Genomic DNA, 27,046 nt, shown 5'->3' with positions numbered 1-27,046 from the left:
GCAAACACCGCTCTAACACTTTCAGTTGTATGTTGGCTTACCTGTAATGTCTGGAGCAGTCTATAGACTAGGATTTCTAGAGTTTCTGAAGCATCTTCCAATTGCAGTGGTAATCTGACACATTTCTCTGAATTGCAGTCTGAATCCAGGGTTCATGTGTGCCTCTTGTGTAGTCCACACATTAGCAGGCACAAAGGTTGTTTATATATAAGTTGCTATGATTTCTCCAGAAGTTTACAAAAGTCATCGAGTTTCAGCTTGCAAGGTTTAATCTATCCATCTTACAAAAGGCTAATATCCAGAATCTACAGGAAACTTAAACAAATTTACAGGAAAAAAACAAACAAAGAAGCCCATCAAAAAGTGGGTGAAGCATATGAACAGACACTTCTCAAAATAAGACATTTAACTGACCAACAAATATATAGAAAAAAGCTCATCATCACTGGTCATTAGAGAAATGCAAATCAAAACCACAATGAGATACCATCTCATGCCAGTTAGAATGGTGATCATTAAAAGGTCAGGAAACAACAGATGCTGGAGAGGATGTTGAGAAACAGGAACGCTTTTACACTGTTGATGGGAGTGTAAATTAGTTCAACCATTGTGAAAGACAGTGTGGCAATTCCTCAAGGATTTAGAATAAGAAATACCATTTGACCCAGTAATCCCATTACTGGGTATATACCCAAAGGATTATAGATCATTCTACTATAAAGACACATGCACACATATGTTTATTGCAGCACTATTCACAATAGCAAAGACTTGGAACCAACCCAAATGCCTATCAATGACAGACTGGATAAAGAAAATGTGGTACATATACACCATGGAATTCCATGCAGCCATAAAAAAGGATGAGTTCATGTCCTTTGCAGGGACATGGATGAAACTGGAAACCACCATTCTCAGCAAGCTAACACGGGAACAGAAAACCAAACACCACATGTTCTCACTCATAAGTGGGAGTTGAACAATGAGAACACATGGACACAGGGAGGGGAACATCATACACTGGGGCCTGTTAATGGGTGGTGGACTAGGAGAGGGATAGCATTAGGAGACATACCTAATGTAGATGATGGGATAATCGGTGCAGCAAAACACCATGGCACGTGTATACCTATGTAACAAACCTGCAGGTTCTGCACATGTATCCCAGAACTTAAAAGTGTAATAAAAAAATGATAAAAATTTTAAAAGCACAGCTTTAATTTATAATATACCAAAATGGAAGAAAAATGGAAGAAAATTCTGAAACCATTAGTTTTGAAATTTGTAGCCAGGAAAAAATTTAGGATTCAGTCCAAATTGTAGGTAAATAACAAAATTCAAAAAAAAAATGAACAGATCTAAAATTTAATAGCCGTTGTTCTGTTGTTTTCTTCTGAAAAATAATTTTCCCCCTCCTGTCTCCCATTTTTATGAAATAGAAATCATATGGGACTAATGTATTTCCAAAATAAGTTTTAGTCTTATACCTGGATTGTTTACATAAAGTGCAGCAAGAATGTAGATTCAAGGCCTCTATGAATACATAAATTTTGTATATATGTATAAATATAAGAATATATATATTCTACCATGTATAATGGCACTAAAGTATATTAATGGCAGCAAATCCGTAGACGTCTGCAGCAGCCTCAATTCTTGCTTCTTCAGAAGAAAGAATTCAACTAAGTGTCATAAGGCAGAAGAAGAGACTGAGGCAAATTTTAGAGCAAGAGTGAAAGTTTATTTAAAAGCTTTAGAGCAGAAATTAAAGAAAGTAAAGAATACTTAAAACAGGGCCAAACAGGCGATGAGATTTCAAGTGTGTGGTTTGACCTTTGACTTAGGCTTTTGTATGTTGGCATAATTCTGGGGTCTGCATCTCTTCTCCCCTGATTCTTCCCTTAAAGTGGGCTGTCTGCATGTGCAGTGGCCCACCAGCACTTAAGAAGGGAGCCTGTGTAGTGTGTTTCCTGGAGTACAGCTGGAAAACAGAGACCAAAATAAAAGCTATGTATGTAAATAAAATTGGTCTCCTTATAAAATCCTGTTATAAATTTCTATCATTTTTGTGTTACCTTGGCATCTACTTTTAATCTTCCTTGAACACACCCAAATTCCCTCTCTGTCTGTGTCTCTGTGTGTGTGTGTGTGTGTGTGTGTGTGTGTGTGTGTGTGTGTGTGTGTGTGTGTGTGCTTTGAGATACAAATTTACTACCTACTTTCTCTAAAACTCAGCAAGGGCTTCCTCAGATAGATGTTAACTTTTTCTATTTACAAAAGCACAATTTAAATCCAACTTTTTTTTTAACAGTGAGTTTTATGTGTTCATTCATAAAGTTTTAAAATCAAAAATCTGAAGTATTTCTGTCTCCCTCTATCTTTATGTGCACATGTGTATGTTCTCTGTTGTATCACATCTCACATATGTATATGCCCATACCTATGTTTATATATTGTTTATAAATGGTATAAAATTAATATAAAAACAAATGAGTACTCATCAATTAAGTAAATAATCCCAAATGCTTTTCAACGCATGTGATTTTAGTAATCTTCAATAACGGAAGAACACCTCAAATGAGCATACATACCTATCTGCAGCCTCCTGAAAAAAAAATTATCAGGCCAGGCGTGGTGGCTCACGCCTGTAGTCCCAGCACTTTGGGAGGCCGAGGTGGGCGGATCACAAGGTCAGGAGATCGAGACCATCCTGGCTAACATAGTGAAACCCTGTCTCTACTAAAAATACAAAAACAATTAGCTGAGCCTGGTGGTAGGCGCCTGTAATCTCAGCTACCCAGGAGGCTGAGGCAGGAGAATGGTGTGAATCCAGGAGGTGGAGGTTGCAGTGAGCCGAGATCATGCCACTGCGCTCCAGCCTGGGTGACAGAGCAAGACTCCGTCTCAGGAAAAAAAAAAAAATTATCAGCCAAGAATTTTGTATCCAGCAAAACTAAAGTTCATAAGTAAAGGAAAGATAACAGTCTTTTTCAGACAAACAAATGCTGAGAGAATTTGCCACTACCAAGCCAGCACCACAATAACTGCTAAAAGGAGCTCCAAATCTTGAAACAAATCCTGGAAACACATCAAAACAGACCCTCTTTGAGCATGAATCTCACAGGACCTATAAAACAAAAATACAACAAATAAATGAATAAAACCAAGGTATTCAGGCAACAAATAGCAGGCTGAATGGAACAGTACCTCATATCTCAATAATAACATTGAATGTAAGTGGCCTAAATGCTCCACTTAAAAGATACAGAATTGCAGAATTGATAATAATTCACCAAGCAAGTATCTGCTGCCCTCAAGAGACTCCCCTAACCATAAAGTGTCACATAAACTTAAGGTAAAAGGGTAGAAAAAGACACCCCATGCAAATGGCCACAAAAGTGAGCAGGAGTAACTATTCTTATGTCAAAAAAACTAACTTTAAAGCAACAGCAGTTAAAAAAGACAAAGAGGGACATTATATATTAATAAAAGGACTTGTCCAACAGGAAAATATCACAATCCTAAATATATATGCACCTAACACTGGAGCTCCAAAATTTATATAACTATTACTACTGGACCTAAGAAATGAGATAAACAGTAACACGATAATTGTGAGAGACTTCAGTACTCCACTGACAGCACTAGACAGGTCATCAAGACAGAAAGTCAAGGAAGAAACAATGGATTTAACCTATGTGATAGAGCAAATAGACTTGAGATATTTACAGAATATTCTACCCAATAACCACAAAATATACTTTCTGTTCATCAGCACATGGAATTTTCTTCAAGACAGGCACATGCACATGTATGTTTATTGCGGCATTATTCACAATAGCAAAGACTTGGAACCAACCCAAATGTCCAACAATGATAGACTGGATTAAGAAAATGTGGCACATATACACCATGGAATACTATGCATCCATAAAAAATGATGAATTCATGTCCTTCATAGGGAGATGGATGAAACTGGAAGTCATCATTCTCAGTAAACTATCGCAAGAACAAAAAACGAAACACCGCATATTCTCACTCATAGGTGGGAATTGAACAATGAGAACACATGGACACAGGAAGGGGAACATCACACTTTGGGGACTGTTGTGGGGTGGGGGGAGGGGGGAGGGATAGCATTGGGAGATATGCCTAATGCTAGATGACGAGTTAGTGGGTGCAGCGCACCAGAATGGCACATGTATACATATGTAACTAACCTGCACATTGCGCACATGTACCATAAAACCTAAAGTATAGTGATAATAAAAAAAAAAGAAAAAAAAAAGATAGGCCATATGATAGGCCACAAAACAAGTCTCAATAAATTTAAGAAAATTAAAATTATATGAAGTACTATCTCAGACAACGGTAGAATAAAACTGGAAATCAACTCCAAAAGGAACCTTCAAAACCATGCAAACACATGGAAATTAAATAACTTGCTCCTGAAAGATCATTGGGTCAAATATGAAATCAAGATGGAAATTTAAAAATTCTTTGAACTGAACAATAGTGATGCACCCTATCAAAACATCTGGAATACAGCAAAGAGCATGCTAAAAGTTTAGAGCCTTAAATGCCTACATGAAAAAGACTGAAAGAGCACAAATAGACAATCTAAGGTTACATTTCTAGAAACTCAAGAAACAAGAAACAAGAACACACCAAACCCAAACCCAGCAGAAGAAAGAAAATAACCAAGATCAGAGTAGAACTAACTGAAATTGAAACAAAATAATACAAAATATAATTAAAATGTAAAGCTGATTTTTGGGAAAAATAAATAAAATTGATAGACCATTGGCAAAATTAACCAAGAAAAGAAGAGAGAAGAGCCAAATAAGATCAATTAAAAATGAAATGGGAGCTATTACAACCAACATTACATCACTGCACTTCAGCCTGGATGACAGAGCAAGACCCCCTCTCAAAAAAGACAAAGAAAGAAGGAAAGAGACAAAGCCCAATGCTGGCAGTGCTGTGGAACTAACATCTTAGGATTGATGGAGAGAGTGGACTTAGCACTGGTGGAAAGAGCCATATTTCCTGGGGGCCACAAGGCCACATATGCCCCGTGAAGACTGGCCAGGGAATGTTGAGCTGCTATCCACATTTCATTGATTTGTCAGGCAAAAATGCTTTAAAGATCATTCCACTTGATTTTCCTTTAACTAAAAATAATGTGGGAATGCAATGGAATTGCCGAGGGGCATGGTGGGTGTATGCTAAAATTTTTAGAAGCTGCCAGACTGCTTTCCATAGTGGTTGTACCACCTTACATTCCCACCAGCAGCGTGAGCATTCCAGTGCCTGCACATCCTTGCCAACACTTGGTGTGGTCACTCTTTTTAATCTTAGCCATTCTAATAGTTATGTAGTGGTACCTTATTGTGGTTTTATTCTGCATGTTTTTCTTGAGACAGAGCCTCATTATGTTGCCCAGGCTGGAGTACAGTGGGCCCATGATAGCTCACTTTCTCTTCAGGAAAGTCTTCCCTGATCTTTCAGTCTAGGTCAGAAGCCCAGTAATATACAGTCATGAGGCCCCATATTTATTCTTTTTGTGTTTTTTTTTTTTGAGATGGATTTTTTTTTTTTTTGGCACTCCAGACTGGAGTGCAATGGCACAATCTTGGCTAACTGCAAGCTCCACCTCCTGGGTTCATGCCATTCTTGTGCCTCAGCCTCCCAAATAGCTGGGATTACAGGCATGAGCCACCATACCCAGCTAATTTTTTAATTTTTGGTAGAGACAGGGTATTAGGATGTTGCCCAGGCTGGTCTTGAACTCCTGACTTCATCGGCTTCCCAAAGTGCTCAGATTACAGGCATGAGTCACCATGCCTGGCTCAAGGTTGACTCTTTTTTTTTTTTTTTTTTTGAGATGAACTCTCACTCTTGTCCCCCAGGCTGGAGTGCAATGGCACAATCTCGGCTCACTGCAACTTCTGCCTCCTGGGTTCAAGTGATTCTTCTTCCTCAGCCTCCCAAGTAGCTGGGATTACAGGCACGCACCACCATGCCTGGCTAATTTTTGTATTTTTAGTAGAGATGGGGTTTCACCATGTTGGCCAGGCCGGTCTCGAACTCCTGACATCAGGTGATCCACCCACCTCAGCCTCCCAAAATGCTGGGATTACAGGCTTGAGCCACCACGCCCAGCCAAGTTTGACTCTTAAGACTACAACCTTGCTACTTCAGAGTTGGTCTGAGGACTCAAATATATCACCTCTTATCCATCAGGAAATAGCATCACTTCTCTGAGCTTCAGTGTCCCCATTTGAAAATGGTAAAAATTCCATGGCATGCTAGGGCTGCCATGACAAAATACTGCAGAGGAGTAGATAAGCAACAGGAGTTTATTGTATCCCAGTTCTAGAAGCTGGAAGTCCATGCACTTTCCTCCTCTGTAAGAGGTCACAGCGTTTCCCATGAGCTCATATATATGGCGGAGGGAGAAACAGAAGGAGCAGGTGCCATGGAAGTCTGAGTCACCCACTGGGTCACTGGTGCCCTGGGACCTGCTTTAGCCTGACCCCTTACACAGCTCTCCCTGGGATGCTGGAGGCTGCTGTGCATGCCCCAGGTAACTCAGATGTCACCAGGACATGATTTGCCATTCAGGTCCCAAAGCCCTTGGTGTCTTATGGTCAGGTATTCGAACTCCACTAAGCCCAGGGATAAGCCAAGTGCTGCTTACTGAATCAAGAGTTACCTGCAGGAGGAGGGATGGTCTTTCTCTAGAACCTCCAGTTCTGCACGGTGAACCTTTTGGAGCTTGTGAAAGCCTGCATAAAATAATACACTGCATTTGGAACATAGATGCTCTTACATTCGCTAATTTCTTTTTTTTTTTTTTTTTGGTTGAGATGGAGTTTCACTCTGTCGTCCAGGATGGAGTGCAGTGGTGCCATCTTGGCTCACTGCAAACTCCACCTCCTGGGTTCAAGTGATTCTCCTGCCTCAGCCTCCCGCGTAGCTGGGATTACAGGCGCCTGTCTCCATGCCTGGGTAAGTTTTGTATTTTTAGTAGAGACGGAGTTTCACCGTATTGGCCGGGCTAGTCTCAAACTCCTAATCTCAAGAGATCTGCCCCTCTCAGCCTCCAAAAGTGCTGGAATTAGAGGTGTGAGCCACCGCACCCAGCCTCATTAATTTCTTAATAGGCTCTTCCAGGAGTTATTGAGAAAAATATTTTACAATTCTAAGTGGAATATTTTAGCAGGAAGGACCGTGGTTTATTTCTACGATAATTCTGTTGTGGCTTAAACAGTTTGTTTTTTATAATTTGGGGTATTCCGTCTACCACCTATTGTTTACATTTGACCTTTGATATTTACCCTATGCAAATTTATCAACCCGTGATTTTACTTCTTCAAAGCCAGCATGAGGCTAGTCAAGCCTGGTTTCCTCTTACAGGAAGTAAGGCTTATGCCCCATGGTATTTGTGTAACCAGGTTACAAGATTTAAAAATCTATTGCAAGTGACAGTAATTAAAAAAAAAAATCAAATGTGGACTACTCTGGAAGAAGAAAGCATTGGAATGTAGATTTTGTTTATTTGCAGAGACATGAACCAGCTTATACTCGTTTGATTTCCACATTATTCATGGAGAGTCTAAAGTCAATTTCTGGAAACAAAAAACCAACTTGAAAAGCTGTTTAAATTCTATTAGTGGGATTTCCAAAGGTACAAGGGTTAAGAAAAAGAGAGGAGAAAAGAGAAAAGAGGGGAAGGGAGAAATGGAAACATGACACAAATGTGAGCCAAACAATAGAGATGGAGAAAAAGCAGTCGAGAGGGACAGAGGGCGCGGCGGAGGTCTGCAGGATGTGAAATCCGCCTCTCTTCTCCGGACGCTGACCTCTTACCTGATCCCAGAAACAGACTGAGCTATAACTCTGACCACATACTCCTCAGGGTGATGGAGAGTGGGGCCACCTGCACCCTGCCAGCCTTCCACAGCCCCTCTGCATGGGCTCCGCCCCACACCCTACACGTGCTCTGAGGCCTCTTATTGCAATAAATGACTTCCTCGGGCTTCCATTCCCTCCACCGCCTCTTTCTTCTCGGTCAAGCATCTTCAATGGTCTGGATACATTTTTTTGCTTCCATTTGTCACCTTCCACTCACTCGTCCATGTCCACTTCCATCTTCCCCTTTCTCTAACATTGCTTGTACTGAGACCAGCAACATCCTCCTTTATTGCTAAACCTGCCAGGAACTCACAGATTAGTTTTGCATCCTTTGACACTGAGGGCCACTTCCTTTCCTGGAATAATCTCTGTGAGGCAAATATACATTCTTAAAAATTTTGTTTAGCCTGTTGCAAAAAGATAAAGTGACTCTCCTCTTTTCACTCAGAGCATTTTCTATTCATTCATTTATTCATTCATTCATTAATTGACAGAATCTCCCTCTGTCACTCAGGCTGGAGTGCAGTGCTGCCATCCAAGCTTACTGCAGCCTTAACTTCCTGGGCTCAGGTGATCCTCCCTCCTTAGCCTCCTGAGTAGCTGGGACTACAGGCACACCCCAATATGCCCAGCAAATTTATTATTGTTATTGTGTGTGTGGAAATAGGATCTCGCTATGTTGCCTAGGCTGGACTTTGAGAGCATTTAGTTTTTAGAACAGATGTAAAACTACCTCCTGTCATAGATAAGAGAGGTTTGTTTTTCCTGTGGATGAAGCCAATTAACCACACAGAGAATCAACCCAGTTGCTGGGTGAATTTAGGATAAACTACGTGTGACAAATGGTGCCATTGAGTCCTCTCAACTGCGAACTAGTCACTGTCTGTCTGGAGACCACGTGTGTAATGGGTTGCACCTGCTTGATTGGATACAACGGTGGGATTTCTTTCTGTCTTTGTCATCTCTCAGCAGATTGCATCACATTTTGCCTTAATGCTTATTTAATCATAAGACAGGTTTCTTTTACTTCTACGGATGTGAGGGGGGTTTCTGGGCTGAGCAGAAATTTGTTTCTTAATTATATTTTTCCGGCACCCCCCACCCAAGCTACCCCACCTTCTCTGAAGCTACTTCCCCCAAGGATTTAAAGGAGGCTGCTCCCCGGGGTTCCTCCCGGGCCCTGCCTCTCCTGGTTCATCTGATCTCCCACCCTCAAGGCATCCTAGCTTTCCTCCCTTCCATGTGCTGATGCCTGTCGGATTTCTAACTCTAGGCAGAAACCAGCTTCTCAGTTCCTCAGCTCAAATACTCACCTTGGGACGGGCGTCTGCACCGGGACATCCCGCCGGAAACTCTCTTGGTGGAACACGGTGCATGTTCTGTGGCCGCCCTGCAGTTTTTAAATGCCACCAGTACACATGAGGAATGTTCTGCCTTCCCAAGGAGGAAGGCGGAAAGTTCATTTTCCCAGCAGTCCTTGCAGGAGGGACACCGACACGGGTCCAGGCTTTCCCCATCAGGTGCTCCCGTGAAAGACTCAGGATCCTGAACAGCACCAGGAAGCAGAGGGTGCATGGCACCGATTTGCTTTTTGTTTTTGTTTTACTTTTTTGAGTGGGGATGGGGGACAGAAGCTTCTGCTGCAGAAGCTTCTGGACTCCGGGGCCAGCCTCAGCAGTGCAGGATGCAGGGTGTGGTTTCTGCCTCCTGCAGTAGCCAGAAGATCTTGACCAGAGCTGTCCTGTGCCTGTGGTTTGGTCCATGCCCTGGGCCCTGTGGCCTCCAAGCCGGACTCATGAGGGCCCTTGGAGCTTGGTGACCTTCCTACGCTGTCCTTGAACCAGTCCCTTTTCTGCTTCTTGCTGGAGTGAGCTGGGCGGTTTTCTCTGAATCTGCTCCTGTCCTGGGTTCTCCCTTAGGGAAGGGCACCCTGGGCACCCGACCCCTAAGTCAGATGCCCAGCAGATGTTCTCATGCTTCCACTTTCCTTGCCCCTTTACGTCCGGTGGTCACTCCTTTCTGTCCCTTCCATGTCCTACATCTCTTTCTGCTGTGTCCTGTCTTCTGCACCCTGTGGCCTCCACCCAAGTTTGCATCACCACCCATTCCTCCTTGAATGAATACAGTTGTCTCCCCGGGTCTCCCTGTCTCCACAGTGGCCACCAGCATCCGAGCCAGCTTCTTCTCTGTGGCAGAGATGATCTTTTTCAGGCCTCCTCTGGCCATGGCCCTCTCCTGCTCATCTTTCCAGAGCTCCCAAGTCCCCAGGATGTGCTTCCAGCTGCTAAGAGAGGCCTCAAAGTTTGGGTGATGTGGCCTCCATTGTCCTCCTGAGCAGCCGCCCCACCTACCCTCATCCTTCAGCTCCATTACATTTCCTTTTTCTGTTTGATTTTTTGAATAGGTGTTGTATTTAGATGGCTCAGAAATTTGCATCTGTGTGTATCCATATATGTGTGCAGGCATGAAGAGCCTGTGTCTCATCCCTGTTCCCTATGCACCCAAGTCCTAGCCCCATGCCAACCCCAGTGGCCAGCTGTGCTATTCATGACCTGCAAAGCTTTCTACAGCTGTTTCATGCAAAACAATAGGAATTATTGTAAATTATGGTAAAATATATATAACATAGAATTCACCATTTTAACCACTTTTTTTCTTTTCTTCTTCTTTTTTTTTTTTTTTGAGAAGGGGTCTTGTTCTGTCACCTAGGCTGGAATGCAATGGCATGATCTCAGCTCACTGCAGCCTCCACCTCCCGGGTTCAACGTCTTCTCCTGCTTCAGCCTCTTGAGTAGCTGGGACTACAGGTGCATGCCACCACGCCTGGCTAATTTTTTGTACTTTTAGTAGAGAGGGGATTTCATCATGTTAGCCAGGATGGTCTCGATCTCCTGACCTAGTGATCCACCCACCTCGACCTCCCAAAGTGCTGGGATTAGATGTGAGCCACCTCACCCGGCCCATTTTAACCACTTTTAAGTGTACATCCAGTGGCAGGAAGTAAATTTAAGTTGTTGTTCAACCACCACCACTGTTCATCCCCACCCAGAACTTTTTCATATTCCCCAACTGGAATTCTGTACCCATTAAACACCAACTCCTCTTTCCCCCTCCCTCCAGCCGCTGACAACCACCTTTTCATTTTCTGTCTATGCATTTCATGACATTAGGCACCTCTGTTAACTGGAATCATGTAATATTTGTCTTTTTGAGTCTGATTATTTCACTTAGAAGAAAGAACTCAAGGCTTAATCATGTTGAAGCATGCATCAGAACCACCTTTCTTGTTACGGCTGAATCACATTCGTTTGTATGTATAGACCACGTTTTGTTTATTCATTCAAGGATGGATGGACACTGGGCTTGTTTCCAAATTTTAACTATTGTAAATAATGCTGCTATGAACAAAGACATGCAAATATCTGCCAGAACCCCTGCTTTCTGTTCTTTTTGGAATACACCAAAAGCTGAATTGCTGTATCTTGTGGTAAGTCTATGATTAATTTTTTGAGAAACGACCACAGTGGTTGCACCATATTACATAGCCACAAACACTACACAAGCATTCCAATTCCTCCTTGCCAACACTTTTCTTTTGTCTTTTTTTTTTTTTTTTTGAGAACAACCATCGTAATGGATGTAAGGTGGTATCTCACTGTAGTAGTGATTTTTATTTTCCTAATGATTAGTGATGTTGAGCATCTTTTCATGTGCTTATTGGCCATTTGTAAACTAATTTTACATTTCTTCCTTTGTAATGTAAGAGCTAGCACACCGTGCATTGTTCTGCCTCTTGTTTTTCTCACTGTGTGGTGTATCTTGGAAACTTTTCCCGGTGCACAGACAGAAGGACACCTCATTCTTTGCCACAGCTGCACAGTATCCATGATGTGGATCATGGCTCATGACCCAGTTCCCTACAGATAAACATCAGGGTCGTTCCCGGTCTGTGGCCATCGCCAACACTGCCGTGACTAGTCTAGAATGGGTGCCATTTCATGCATTTGCAATTCCCAGAAGTACACTGGTTAACAGGTGAGTGCATTTGTGAGAGGATGTGACTCCAGTCTCAGGAAATATGGAAACCTTCTTCCCTTTCTAGCTGCAGCACCCCAGTCTGGACAGCATATGGAAAGCACCGATGATCATTTGAAAATCACACAATAACTCTAAATTTCTGCACAAGTAAGTCATCTACCACTTGTCATTCTAATCCCACACTAGGCACTTTAAGAACATGCGCCCCTGGGCCTTTGCTACACTCTTTTCTTATGTTGGTACCCATCTTGTGGTGACTGAGGGTACTCTTAATATCCCCAAGTCTGAGGAACCTGAGGCACAATTCGATTATCCACTTATGAAGTGGTGAAGCTGTGGATTAAACTTATAAGACATATCCATTTCACACTCCAGAAAACTTCATCATTCCCAACATTATTTTCATCAACCATTAGGAAAGAAATACTTTTCTTGGTAATTAGAGGAGAAAAGGTGTTTGGTGTTTCATTGTCACTTTCCTGGTGTAGACCAGATACTTGCGGGTCTTTCCTAGGGCCAGTGAGTCCTAACATGCTTGAACATCTACCCATGCTATTTCAGGCAGCACACCAAACACATTCCTGCTTCAACTGCAGTATCTGTTTCATCAAGAAGAGTATTTTCCTTAAATAAGTTTGAGGTGCCTACTACTTAGGGAAATACTAAGCCTTTGGTATGCTTCTGCTCATCTAGGCATGAGATGGCTCCCTCATTACTTTGGTCTTCAGTTTTCTGAATCTGCTTCTGGAAAACACTGCAAAACGTCATTTTTGAGAACTGCTGTTTGCAAATACTTTTCATGCCTATGTGATGTGCTGTTATTCTCACTTCCTTGCTAACGTACAGTCGTGTTTATGAAGCAAGTTATGAGCCAGTTAAGACTGGATCTGAGTCAGCTAGATTTGCATGCATTTTCAGCCACAGTGCAGGTTCCTAAAAGTCATCACATGCCTAGTCTCAAAGTTCTTATAGAATAGCATCTGATTATTATTAAGTAGATTTTTTAAGGCCTCTCAAGGATAAAGATCTGAGGTGTTATATCTGTTGCTTTCCTCCCTCACACTGTTTTTGACTTTTAATTCTTCCCTTTCTCCACTTTAATTTCTAGTCTCCCACTGCTAATTCTCCATATGACCCATCCCCATCACCACCACCCTCAACAGCCACCAGTGAGAATTCTTACTACCTGAACTTCACTGTGACAAAAATCAGCCTTGGACCTGTGGGCTAAATTGTTCCAAGATGCCTGATGAAGTTCTCAGATTCAGGCAAAGCTAGGTCTCCTGATACCCTGTCTTAGTCAGTTTTGCATTGCTATAAAGGAATACCTGAGTGAGGCTGGATAATTTATAAATAAAAGAGGTTTATTTGGCTCACAGTTCTGCAGGCTGTACAAGAAGCATTGCACCAGCATCTGCTTCTGGTGAGGCCTCAGGGAGCTTCCACTCATGGTGGAATGGGAATGGGAGCTGTTGTGTGCACAGATGACATGGTGAGAGAAGAAGCAAGAGAAAGAGGAGAGGATGGTGCCAGGCTCTTTCTAACAATCAGCTCTTGCAAGATTGAATAGAGAACCCACTCATTACCATGAAGGCAGCACCAAGCCATTCATGAGGGATCCACCCCCATGACCCAAACACATGCCTGTAAATCCCCATCTCCAACATTGGGGATCAAATTTCAATGTGGGGTTTGCATTTTCCTGCAAACTCATGTGCTGTGCACTCCCTCATGTCATCTATGAATGATTACCTGCCCCAGGACTTCCTTGAAGGAATAGCTCAAATCATATTCTAAGAGTTCTGGGGGTAAAAAAGCAAAAAAGTAACTCTACTGACTCCCTTGTTTGTCTCCCAGTGTTCATGGAGGGTGACTAGTGTTCACAGCCATCTGCCAGGCATCTCAGATACAGAGGCCAAGGAGATAGACATACCCCTGCCCCCGTGGAACTTGTAATATAGTTGGGGAGACGTATGAAACCATTGCTCACGTAAAGGTCTGATTGCCAATTATTACACAGGCTAGCAAGGGAAAGAACAGAGTCGATGACAGAACCACTCTGGGCACCTAACTTAATTCAGGTCTTGTAAGGCCAAGGAGTAGACCTCACTACAGAAATGGCGTGGAAGGTGAAATCAGGCAGGGATAGAAGTCCAGTTTCTGAAAATTTAGAACACAGATTCATCATACAACCCAGCATTTCTACTCTTTGATGTCTACTCCCCCCCACAAAAATGAAAACATATGTCCACCCAGAAACTTGTACGTGCATGTTCACAGCAGCTCTACTGATAATAAAAGGAGGAAATGACAAGAAACTACCAAAAGAGAACAATGTGAAGGGCTGGGTGGAAGTTGGTTCTCCAATGAAATCTCACAAATTCCAGTGTTTCTAGTACTTCTTACCAACACTTACATGTATTCGCCCTAATTAACTCATGTGAAAAGGATCTTCCTGTATGTCTAACAAGTGTAATTTGGAGAGTAGATAGATCTCAGGTGAGGACTTTGGAGCATGCCAAATGAATTAATGGACTCCGTCCATTTTCTAAATTAACATCACTGGCTTACTTAGCAATACGAGATGTTGGTGAGAAGAACCAGCAAAGGACACAGGAAGTAGAAGATGAGCTCACATCTGTCCATGATTTATATTGCATTTCAGTTTATGTTGTCATTGGAGACTCAGTTTGTGAAGGTAAGCCAATCCTTGCTTTGAGGAAAATATACATCTTTAGGGGAAGATGGGTCTTACTAGATGAAAAGATAATAAATGAAAAGAGGGAGAAGGGAATGCATGGTGGCCCTGAGAATCCAGAGAAGACAATTACATGAACATGGACATCAACCACCAAATGTTGTATAGGTCAAAAAAGAAAAGCAAAGGACTGGAGACCAAGCAGAAGGGCTCACACCCCTACTGCTACTCAGTAAGATGAGGCCGGAGGATCTTTTCAGCCCAACGGTTTGAGACAAACCTGGGTAACAGAGTGAGACTCCTGTCTCAAAAAAAAAAAAAAAGAGAGAGACTGGGAAGTAGACGCTGAGATGATATGAGGGTCACCTGTGGCTTGGACAGGATTAATGCAGGGACCATTGGAGATCAGAGACAAACTGGAGAAGGTTGCACTGAAGAAGCGGAGATCATGAATGTAGAAAGCTTGAGAAGTTTTTCCAATCAGGAAAGCCAAGACATGGGGCTGTCACTACAGGGCAAAACAGAGCCTGCAGGAAGTCATGCTAAAGTATTTGTCTCTTTTGAAGTTTGGTGTGACATGAGGGATTCAAAGAGAGTTAACAGAAGAGGGGAAGCTTTTAAACTCCAGATGATGAAAGAGCTCAGAAAGGAATCTTAACTTTCTTCCAAAGGGGATGAGATGGACAGAGTTTACATTTCTCTTTCAAAAAATGATGCCTTCGAGGGAACAATAAGAGGAGAGCAGGCTAAGAGGTCAGCCAGGTGGACGAAAAGCATGGTTTTTTCACTTAAATTTGTGTAGTCCTGCAAGTGTAACACAGCCAGATAATTCCAGAGCTCCTGGGTCACTGTTCCCTCTATCTTCTCAGACCCCACTCAGCAGAAGAGATGTTTGTTTATGGCTCCACCCAGGAAGCAACTGCAAGCTCCTATGACTTCAGCATCTGAAAAGTACTTCAGATCCAAACTCTCACTTCCTGCCCTGAACGGAGCTCATCCCCACTCCCCTGTCATTCTGCATAAGATTCCAGGGTGACATTGTCAGATGTGGTCATTAATCTCCTTTTAAAAATGCAAATGCCCTCAGAACGTGACTCTGCTCATCACCTGTTTAATCAGATCGCTTCCTCCTTTGTAGCTGAGAAGTGCATTGAAGAGAGAAGCAGGGAAGAGGGCAAGGAAAGAAGGGGAGGATGAGAAGCAAAGCACTTTTGAAGAAGCACAGCAGGAGAGGAAGTGGGTTTGAGTGGGTATTTGTTAGGACACTGGAGAGGTTGAGTGTAACAGGCCAGAAAGCAAGAGGGAGCTAAGAAGAGGGCTGTCAAGAGATGGGGAGAGGGGGTCTTTGGAAGGGGATGACAGTAGACAACATGATGCCCCGAGCACTCATGTCTGTTATTCAATTCTTGGGTGGAGGAGGTAAATGTGCATATGGGAAGACAGGATTAGAAAGCTACCATCTGAGCTGTCGGGGGCCTTTCTTGAATATCAGAGGACCCTAGTACCATTCTTAAAAGTAGAACACTGCATCCATGCTACAAAATTCAAGCACTTATTTTCCTTGCACAATTCAGGGCCTGCTGTCTTTGAAAACTCAGTGGCACCCCTACTGTGGGCAGCACAAATGTAGCAAGATCAGGTTTGGAGAGAAGCATGGCATGTACTCTCCAGTGAAGTGTGTCCAGTGTCTGGAGCCAAATCACTGCGACCTTTTTTTGTCCCCCTTCCCTTTCCTGGGACACTTCCCCAGGACAGCTTTTCCATGTGTGAAGAGCCCTGCAGTAGCAGGCACTTGGCTGGCTCTTTTCTATGGTGGGCACAGATTGGACGGGAGTATCCTGACCTGAACCAGCTCCTAGAGCAGACCCCCAGCTCCAGGTAGGCACAGGGGCACAGACATGAGGGTCTGCATATGAGGGTGATGTTGTGTGGTTCCAGCTTTCCAGGGGAAGCAGAATTGGGGCCGAAGTTCATAAAGAATCCCACCCCCACACCAGTGCCCAGGGTGGGGATGCAGGCCAAGGGGCTGACCATGGGTGCTGGAAGAGTTCCTCCATGCTGAATTTTCAGCCTTTGTTTGGATAGAGAGTTATCTGAAAATGGCAGATGTCTGTGTGATGGTCCCTTACCTCTGAAGGTCAGAGGTGGTGAACTCACAGTAAGAAACCCAAAATTCTGTGTTTTAGGATTGGAATGGTTAGTATTCCTCCTCCTAACCCAACCATGTTATGGCATGGAGGGCATTTTTAAAGATTATTCTGTGCCATTTTCTGCACTGATTGGAGTCTGCATTTCTCCCGAAGAACGTCAATATTATGCCCACAAATTAGACACTCATAGCAGCACCCATAAAGATAAAGTTTTGAACTCAACACTGGATAGTCATTTCCAAACTAACATTGTTATACATCATTTAAAGAAAGTCTTTGCACTCTCATTAGGCTGCTCAGGCAGCCACAACAAAGTCCCACATATGGGAATGCTTAAGCAGCAGAAATTGTTTACAATTCTAGAAGCTAGAGGTCTGAGATCAAGGTGTCAGCAGGGACGGTGCCTCCTGAGGCCTCTCTCCTGGGCTTGTAGATGGTGTCTTCCCCCTGTATCCTCACAGGGTCATCTCTCTGTGTGTGTCTGTGTCCTCATCTCCTCTTCTTATAAGGACACCAGTCCTATTGGATTAAGGCCCACCCATGTGACCTCATTTTACTTTAATTTCCTCCTTAATGACCCATCTCCAAATACAATCACATTCCGGGTACTGGGTGTTAGGATTTCAACATAAGAGTTTTGGGGTAGGTGTGGCACAATTCAGTCTGTAACATTTCTGTTATATAATGCACTTGTAAATATCAGATTAATTTTCAAATAAACCTTGTTGATGGTTGCTTCAAATCTGCCTTTCTTTTAAAAATATCTGTTGTGAGATACTCAAAGGAAAACCTTCCTTCATTAGAAATGAAGGGACATACCTGTAATCCCAGCACTTTGGGAGGCCAGGGCAGAAGATCGCTGAGCTGAAAAGTTTAAGGCCAGCATGGGCAACATAGGGAGACCCAATCCGTACAAAAAAACTTAAAAATTCACGGGGCATGGTGGCAAACACCTGTAGTCCCAGCTACTCAGGAGGCTGATGCAGGAGCATCACTTGAGCCCAGCAGTTCAAGGCTGCAGTGAGCTACGATTGTGCCACTATACTCCAGCCTGGCAACAGAGCAACACTCCATCAATCAATCAATCAATCAATCAATACAGAAATAGACCCCATCTCTAAATAAATAAATGCGTACATAAGTGAATGAATGAAATGAAGGAACAATCCGAGGAAAGAACAACATTCATCCCAATGGGATCTTGAGTTCTGAGTAAACCTAGGATTTTCTCCCATCCTTTAAATGTATGACTTTTTTTCCTATAATTTCCTTTTTGTTGTTTTAATATAAGTATATACTAACATGAAGTGACTAAGTAATATGTATTCATTTTTTCCCAATCACAGTGGTATGAGTTTTGAGAATAATATTGGTCTATTTATCAATTTTGAACTTTTTTCCCTACCCATTGCACTATACTACTGGGAAGAATCCCTGTTCTTTTTAAACCTTTTAGTTTGTTTACATCGGTCAAATGCTACAAGCAAGAGGTATCAAAACTAATGTCTTTCTGTAATCTCTCAGAAATCTACACACTTCACCTAATTTTAATTATTTTTAAAGATTATATTAAGCATCATGAAAATGAAAAGAAACCCCTATGTGTTCACTATTGGGGGCTCTGAGGGTGATTTATACAACAAATTGGAATCCTATTTCGTGTATTGCCAGCCTAAGTCACATAGCCCAGATGGATGCTCCCTAATATTTCATGTAAATATCTCCTATGCTCACCTGGGCCAAATGTCTGCTGCACTCATCTGGGCCAACATTTTGGGAACTCACAAGAGAAGGCTTTCTGCACAATAGCATGTTGAGCTCAAGTGGGAAAAATGTACTCCATAGCACTGATAAAATGGGAGGGAAAGAATAAAATGATAAAATGGAAATTAAGCTAAAAGGATATATATATCTCTGCATCCTCTGGTGCATTTCAATCAAATAGCTTAGAATTGAATGTGGCTGTCTATATAAGCAATCTAATTGTTTTGGATTAAAGAAAAAAATGATGACTATATACATCCCTCTAATAGAATTACAGTTCCTCATCAGATTTGTCCCTGTAGCTCCTCATCAGATTTGTCCCTGTAGCTCCTCATCCTCATTAATAGTATTTTTGCATTGTCTGTCCTTACATAGCATTAAAACTGCCATCATTATACTGGTAAAATTTTCGTGCCTTATACCTGTGACTTTTTGGATTTGAGTAGATTGGACATTCTCTTCAGTCCTCCCCTCACCCCAAGAGATTCATTGGAAAGAAACAAAAAGGAATGAATTTGAAAGAAAGAATTTATCTTTTCTTTTCAAATGGTAGTATAAGTATGTTTTTGTCTCATTTCCTTTATGAAATCAATCCAAGGCAAACAAGAGAAGAAGAAACAAACAAATGTTATCTTTGATGAAACTACAGATCCCCTATAACCCTGGATCACAGTAGATGCAGGAAGATAGCCAAGTGTATGAGAAGTGGATGGAGGTATTTGGGAACTCCAAGAGAAGGTGTCCATCTATGTGTGACTCAGGCAGAGTGGACCCAGCTCATAGTTATCCAAAGTGGATGGGTGGCACACGTTGAAAGGAAATGTGTCTATCCCATGCTTAGAAAGTTAAGATCAAAGTTCATGGCCTGGTTTTGGAAGCCTACATCATGTTTCAATCATGGCATAGGATAGAAGGAAGAGTCAATAAGATAAAAGCTACCTGGCCGTCTTTGCCCAAAGCTGCCTGGTGAAGATAAGTCAAGGTAAAATAATCACATTAAAATGTTCTGTAAAATGCACAGCCTCCTTGTGAGCCTGGAAGATGTCCCGCTATGCTGGACCAGATAACCCACAGGCCAAGTCCAGCTGAGAAAAATCCTAAAGATAACAGGCTGAAACCCAATCTTCCCATTTGTTTAGCACATTCCTCTTCCCTTTCCCCAGAACTTTGCCCAAAATTCTAGTCCAAAAACGTGAGGAACAATGCTATTTAAAAAGGGTGGAGCCAGCTGGGGGCCTTTAAAATGATGCTGAAATGAAAGAAGAAGAACAGAATACGATTTATGAAGATGAGAACTGGAAATATTATATACCACAATGCAGCCAAAAACCATGAACAAAGTTATTTCTAAGGAATCAATTAAAGACAATATTCTTTCTCTGAAATGAGAATTTAAAGAAGCAATATAAGGCTTTAAGGAAGAACTGATAATACATTAGGTTAGACGGGAATTAAAAGTGAGTGGGTAAAGCCTCAGAAATAAATTAGTAACAAATGAGAGTGAAAAGGGAGTAGACAGAGTCTTGGAAACAAATTAGAAGCAAATGAGAATAAAAACGGAATAGGCAGAGCCTCAGAATCTCAGAGAGAGACACACAAAAAGAGACCAAAATCAAAGGTCATGATAGAAGCAGCAAAAGGGAGATGAGACACCACTGAAGGAATTCAAAGGATGGTTTTGAGAAGAAAAAATGAGCATGTCAGATGGAAAAGAACAAAAAGTAAAAGATGGAAGACAGAGATAGAGAAAAAGAGGGGGATGGGAGGGGGTGGTAGGGAAGAGATCAAATATCTATAACACTAAATGCCTTGCATGGGTTAAAAAATGAATGGAACATGAAAACAAATTTTCAAAGATACAATTCAAGGTGAAATTCCTGAAATACAATGAAATTTGAATCTGCAGACAGAAACAGCCCAACAATTAGAAGGCTGTGTTTATATTGAATAATTAACAGATACCCCAATAAATTCCTGGTATTTGATGTTATGGAAAGAATTCTGTGGATATTCAGAAAAAAAAACCTAGGAGGCTAAGAATTCTTTATGTCACACATGAAATGCTATAACACAGTGGGGCAAGATATAAAAAGTGCTTGTCCCTTTTGTGTTGCTATAAAGAATACCTGAGGCTGGATAATTTATAAAGGAAAAGGGGAAGGAGCCAAGATGGCCGAATAGGAACAGCTCCGGTCTACAGCTCCCAGCGCGAGTGACGCAGAAGACGGGTGATTTCTGCATTTCCATCTGAGGTACCGTGTTCATCTCACTAGGGAGTGCCAGACAGTGGGCACAGGTCAGTCAGTGAGCGCACCGTGCGCCAGCCGAAGCAGGGGCGAGGCATTGCCTCACTCGGGAAGCGCAAGGGGTCAGGGAGTTCCCCTTCCAGGGGTGACAGATGGCACCTGGAAAATCGGGCCACTCCCACCCGAATACTGTGCTTTTCCGACGGGCTTAGGAAACGGTGCCCCAGGAGAGTATAGCCCGCACCTGGCTCAGAGGGTCCTACGCCCACGGAGTCTTGCCGATTGCTAGCACAGCAGTCTGAGATCAAACAGCAAGTCGGCAGCGAGGCTGGGGGAGGGGCGCCCGCCATTGCCCAGGCTCGCTTAGGTAAACAAAGCAGCCTGGAAGCTTGAACTGGGTGGAGCCCACCACAGCTCAAGGAGGCCTGCCTGCCTCTGTAGGCTCCACCTCTGGGGGCAGGACACAGACAAACAAAAAGACAGCAGTAACCTCTGCAGACTTAAATGTCCCTGTCTGACAGCTGTGAGGAGAGCAGTGGTTCTCCCAGCACGCAGCTGGAGATCTGAGAACGGGCTGACTGCCTCCTCAAGTGGGTCCCTGACCCCTGACCCCCGAGCAGCCTAACTGGGAGGCACCCCCCAGCAGGGGCAGACTGACACCTCACACGGCCGGCCAGGTACTCCAACAGACCTGCAGCTGAGGGTTCTGTCTGTTAGAAGGAAAACTAACAGAAAGGACATCCACACCAAAAACCCATCTGTACATCACCATCATCAAAGACCAAAAGTAGATAAAACCACAAAGATGGGGAAAAAACAGAGCAGAAAAACTGGAAACTCTAAAAACCAGAGTACCTCTCCTCCTCCAAAGGAACGCAGTTCCTCACCAGCAACGGAACAAAGCTGGACGGAGAATGACTTTGACGAGCTGAGAGAAGAAGGCTTCAGACGATCAAATTACTCCGAGCTACGGGAGGATATTCAAACCAAAGGCAAAGAAGTTGAAAACTTTGAAAAAAATTTAGAAGAATGTATAACTAGAATAACCAATACAGAGAAGTGCTTAAAGGAGCTGATGGAGCTGAAAACCAAGGCTCGAGAACTACGTGAAGAATGCAGAAGCCTCAGGAGTTGATGCGATCAAATGGAAGAAAGGGTATCAGCCCTGGAAGATGAAATGAATGAAATGAAGCGAGAAGGGAAGTTTAGAGAAAAAAGAATAAAAAGAAATGAGCAAAGCCTCCAAGAAATGTGGGACTATGTAAAAAGACCAAATCTACGTCTGATTGGTGTACCTGAAAGTGACGGGGAGAATGGAAACAAGTTGGAAAACACTCTGCAGGATATTATCCAGGAGAACTTCCCCAATCTAGCAAGGCAGGCCAACATTCAGATTCAGGTAATACAGAGAACACCACAAAGATACTCCTCGAGAAGAGCAACTCCAAGACACATAATTGTCAGATTCACCAAAGTTGAAATGAAGGAAAAAATGTTAAGGGCAGCCAGAGAGAAAGGTCGGGTTACCATCAAAGGGGAGCCCATCAGACTAACAGCGGATCTCTCGGCAGAAACCCTACAAGCCAGAAGAGAGTGGGGGCCAATATTCAACATTCTTAAAGAAAAGAATTTTCAACCCAGAATTTCATATCCTGCCAAACTAAGCTTCATAAGTGAAGGAGAAATAAAATACTTTACAGACAAGCAAATGCTGAGAGATTTTGTCACCACCAGGCCTGCCCTAAAAGAGCTCCTGAAGGAAGCACTAAACATGGAAAGGCACAACCGGTACCAGCCACTGCAAAATCATACCGAAATGTAAAGAACATCGAGACTAGGAAGAGACTGCATCAACTAACAAGCAAAATATCCAGCTAACATCATAATGACAGGATCAAATTCACACATAACAATATTAACTTTAAAAGTAAATGGACTAAATGCTCCAATTAAAAGACACAGACTGGCAAACTGGATAAAGACTCAAGACCCATCAGTGTGCTGTATTCAGGAAACCCATCTCACATGCAGAGACACACATAGGCTCAAAATAAAAGGATGGAGGAAGATCTACCAAGCAAATGGAAAACAAAAAAAGGCAGGGGTTGCAATCCTAGTCTCTGATAAAACAGACTTTAAACCAACAAAGATCAAAAGAGACAAAGAAGGCCATTACATAATGGTAAAGGGATTAATTCAACAAGAAGAGCTAACTATCCTAAATATATATGCACCCAATACAGGAGCACCCAGATTCATAAAGCAAGTCCTGAGTGACCTACAAAGAGACTTAGACTCCCACACATTAATAAGGGGAGACTTTAACACCCCACTATCAACATTAGACAGATCAATGAGACAGAAAGTCAACAAGGATACCCAGGAATTGAACTCAGCTCTGCACCAAGCGGACCTAATAGACATCTACAGAACTCTCCACCCCAAATCAACAGACTATACATTTTTTTCAGCACCACACCACACCTATTCCAAAATTGCCATATACTTGGAAGTAAAGCTCTCCTCAATAAATGTAAAAGAACAGAAATTGTAACAAACTGTCTCTCAGATCACAGTGCAATCAAGCTAGAACTCAGGATTAAGAATCTCACTCAAAACCACTCAACTACATGGAAACTGAACAACCTGCTCCTGAATGACTACTGGGTACATAACGAAATGAAGGCAGAAATAAAGATGTTCTTTGAAACCAACGAGAACCAAGACACAACATACCAGAATCTCTGGGATGCATTCAAAGCAGTGTGTAGAGGGAAATTTATAGCACTAAATGCCCACAAGAGAAAGCAGGAAAGATCCAAAATTGACACCCTAACATCACAATTAAAAGAACTAGAAAAGCAAGAGCAAACACATTCAAAAGCTAGCAGAAGGCAAGAAATAACTAAAATCAGAGCAGAACTGAAGGAAATAGAGACACAAAAAACCCTTCAAAAAATTAATGAATCCAGGAGCTGGTTTTTTGAAAGGATCAACAAAATTGATAGACCGCTAGCAAGATTAATAAAGACAAAAAGAGAGAAGAATCAAATAGATGCAATAAAAAATGATAAAGGGGATATCACCACCGATCCCACAGAAATACAAACTACCATCAGAGAATATTACAAACACCTCTATGCAAATAAACTAGAAAATCTAGAAGAAATGGATAAATTCCTCAACACATACACCCTCCCAAGACTAAACCAGGAAGAAGTTGAATCTCTGAATAGACCAATAACAGGAGCTGAAATTGTGGCAATAATCAATAGCTTACCAACCAAAAAAAGTCCAGGTCCAGATGGATTCACAGCCGAATTCTACCAGAGGTACAAGGAGGAGCTGCTACCATTCCTTCTGAAACTATTCCAATCAATAGAAAAAGAGGGAATCCTCCCTAACTCATTTTATGAGGCCAGCATCATCCTGATACCAAAGCCTGGCAGAGACACAACAAAAAAAGAGAATTTTAGACCAATATCCTTGATGAACATTGATGCAAAAATCCTCAATAAAATACTGGCAAACAGAATCCAGCAGCACATCAAAAAGCTTATCCACCATGATCAAGTGGGCTTCATCCCTGGGATGCAAGGCTGGTTCAATATACGCAAATCAATAAATGTAATCCAGCATATAAACAGAACCAAAGACAAAAACCACATGATTATCTCAATAGATGCAGAAAAGGCCTTTGACAAAATTCAACAACCCTTCATGCTAAAAACTCTCAATAAATTAGGAATTGATGGGACGTATCTCAAAATAATAAGAGCTATTTATGACAAACCCACAGCCAATATCATACTGAATGGGCAAAAACTGGAAGCATTCCCTTTGAAAACTGGCACAAGACAGGGATGCCCTCTCTCACCACTTCTATTCAACATAGTGTTGGAAGTTCTGGCCAGGGCAATTAGGCAGGAGAAGGAAATAAAGGGTATTCAATTAGGAAAAGAGGAAATCAAATTGTCCCTGTTTGCAGATGACATGATAGTATATCTAGAAAACCCCATTGTCTCAGCCCAAAATCTCCTTAAGCTGATAAGCAACTTCAGCAAAGTCTCAGGATACAAAATCAATGTGCAAAAATCACAAGCATTCTTATACATCAATAACAGACAAACAGAGAGCCAAATCATGAGTGAACTCCCATTCACAATTGCTTCAAAGAGAATAAAATACCTAGGAATCCAACTTACAAGGGATGTGAAAGACCTCTTCAAGGAGAACTACAAACCACTGCTCAAGGAAATTAAAGAGGATACAAACAAATGGAAGAACATTCCATGCTCATGGGTAGGAAGAATCAATATCATGAAAATGGCCATCCTTCCCAAGGTAATTTACAGATTCAATGCCATCCCCATCAAGCTACCAATGACTTTCTTCACAGAATTGGAAAAAACTACTTTAAAGTTCATATGGAACCAAAAAAGAGCCCGCATCACTAAGTCAATCCTAAGCCAAAAGAACAAAGCTGGAGGCATCACACTACCTGACTTCAAACTATACTACAAGGCTACAGTAACCAAAACAGCATGGTACTGGTACCAAAACAGAGATATAGATCAATGGAACAGAACAGAGCCGTCAGAAATAATGCCACATATCTACAAGTATCTGATCTTTGACAAACCTGACAAAAACAAGAAATGGGGAAAGGATTCCCTATTTAATAAATGGTGCTGGGAAAACTGGCTAGCCATGTGTAGAAAGCTGAAACTGGATCCCTTCCTTACACCTTACACAAAAATCAATTCAAGATGGATTAAAGACTTAAATGTTAGACCTAAAACCATAAAAACCCTAGAAGAAAACCTAGGCATTACCATTCAGGACATAGGCATGGGCAAGGACTTCATGTCTAAAACACCAAAAGCAATGGCAACAAAAGCCAAAATTGACAAATGGGATCTAATTAAACTCAAGAGCTTCTGCACAGCAAAAGAAACTACCATCAGAGTGAACAGGCAACCTACAAAATGGGAGAAAATTTTCGCAACCTACTCATCTGACAAAGGGCTAATATCCAGAATCTACAATGAACTCCAACAAATTTACAAGAAAAAAACAAACAACCCCATCAAAAAGTGGGCGAAGGACATGAACAGACACTTCTCAAAAGAAGACATTTATGCAGCCAAAAAACACATGAAAAAATGCTCACCATCACTGGCCATCAGAGAAATGCAAATCAAAACCACAATGAGATACCATCTCACACCAGTTAGAATGGCAATCATTAAAAAGTCAGGAAACAACAGGTGCTGGAGAGGACGTGGAGAAATAGGAACACTTTTACACTGTTGGTGGGACTGTAAACTAGTTCAACCCTTGTGGAAGTCAGTGTGGCGATTCCTCAGGGATCTAGAACTAGAAATTCCATTCGACCCAGCCATCCCATTACTGGATATATACCCAAAGGACTATAAATCATGCTGCTATAAAGACACATGCACACGTATGTTTATTGCGGCATTATTCACAATAGCAAAGACTTGGAACCAACCCAAATGTCCAACAATGATAGACTGGATTAAGAAAATGTGGCACATATACACCATGGAATACTATGCAGCCATAAAAAATGATGAGTTCACGTCCTTTGTAGGGACATGGATGAAATTGGAAATCATCATTCTCAGTAAACTATCGCAAGAACAAAAAACCAAACACCGCATATTCTCACTCATAGGTGGGAATTGAACAATGAGAACACATGGACACAGGAAGGGGAACATCACACTCTGGGGACTGTTGTGGGGTGGGGGGAGGGGGGAGGGATAGCACTGGGAGATATACCTAATGCTAGATGACGAGTTGGTGGGTGCAGTGCACCAGCATGGCACATGTATACATATGTAACTTACCTGCACATTGCGCACATGTACCATAAAACCTAAAGTATAATAATAATAATAATAATAAAAGAAAAAAAAAAAGAAAAAAAAAAAAAAGGAAAAGGGATGATTTGGCTTATGATTCTGGTGGCTGGAAAGTTCAAAATTGGGCATCTTCATCTGGTGATCGCCACAGCCTGTTCCCACTCATGGCAGAAGAGGAGGGGAAGCCAGCATTTGCGGAGATTACATGAGCAAGGAAGCAAGAGAGAAACTAGGGAGGTGGCCCACTCTTTTAAAAACCAGGTCTTGCAGGAACTAATAGAGGAAGAATTCATTCACCATCAGGAGAGGACATTAATCTATTCAATGGGAGGGATCTGT

At 42.1% G+C, this 27,046-nt stretch overlaps 1 pseudogene; it reads right to left on the bottom strand.

The window, feature by feature from the left end:
- Nucleotides 1-27,046, bottom strand: part of LOC129019891 (small ribosomal subunit protein eS10-like) — a 482,677-nt pseudogene that overhangs the window by 321,822 nt on the left and 133,809 nt on the right.

This window comes from Pongo pygmaeus, chromosome 20, assembly GCF_028885625.2.
Source record: "Pongo pygmaeus isolate AG05252 chromosome 20, NHGRI_mPonPyg2-v2.0_pri, whole genome shotgun sequence".
Classification (NCBI taxonomy): Eukaryota; Metazoa; Chordata; class Mammalia; order Primates; family Hominidae; genus Pongo; species Pongo pygmaeus.
The sequence above is the reverse complement of the archived record's forward strand: the minus strand, read 5'-3'. Positions and strand labels throughout refer to the sequence as shown.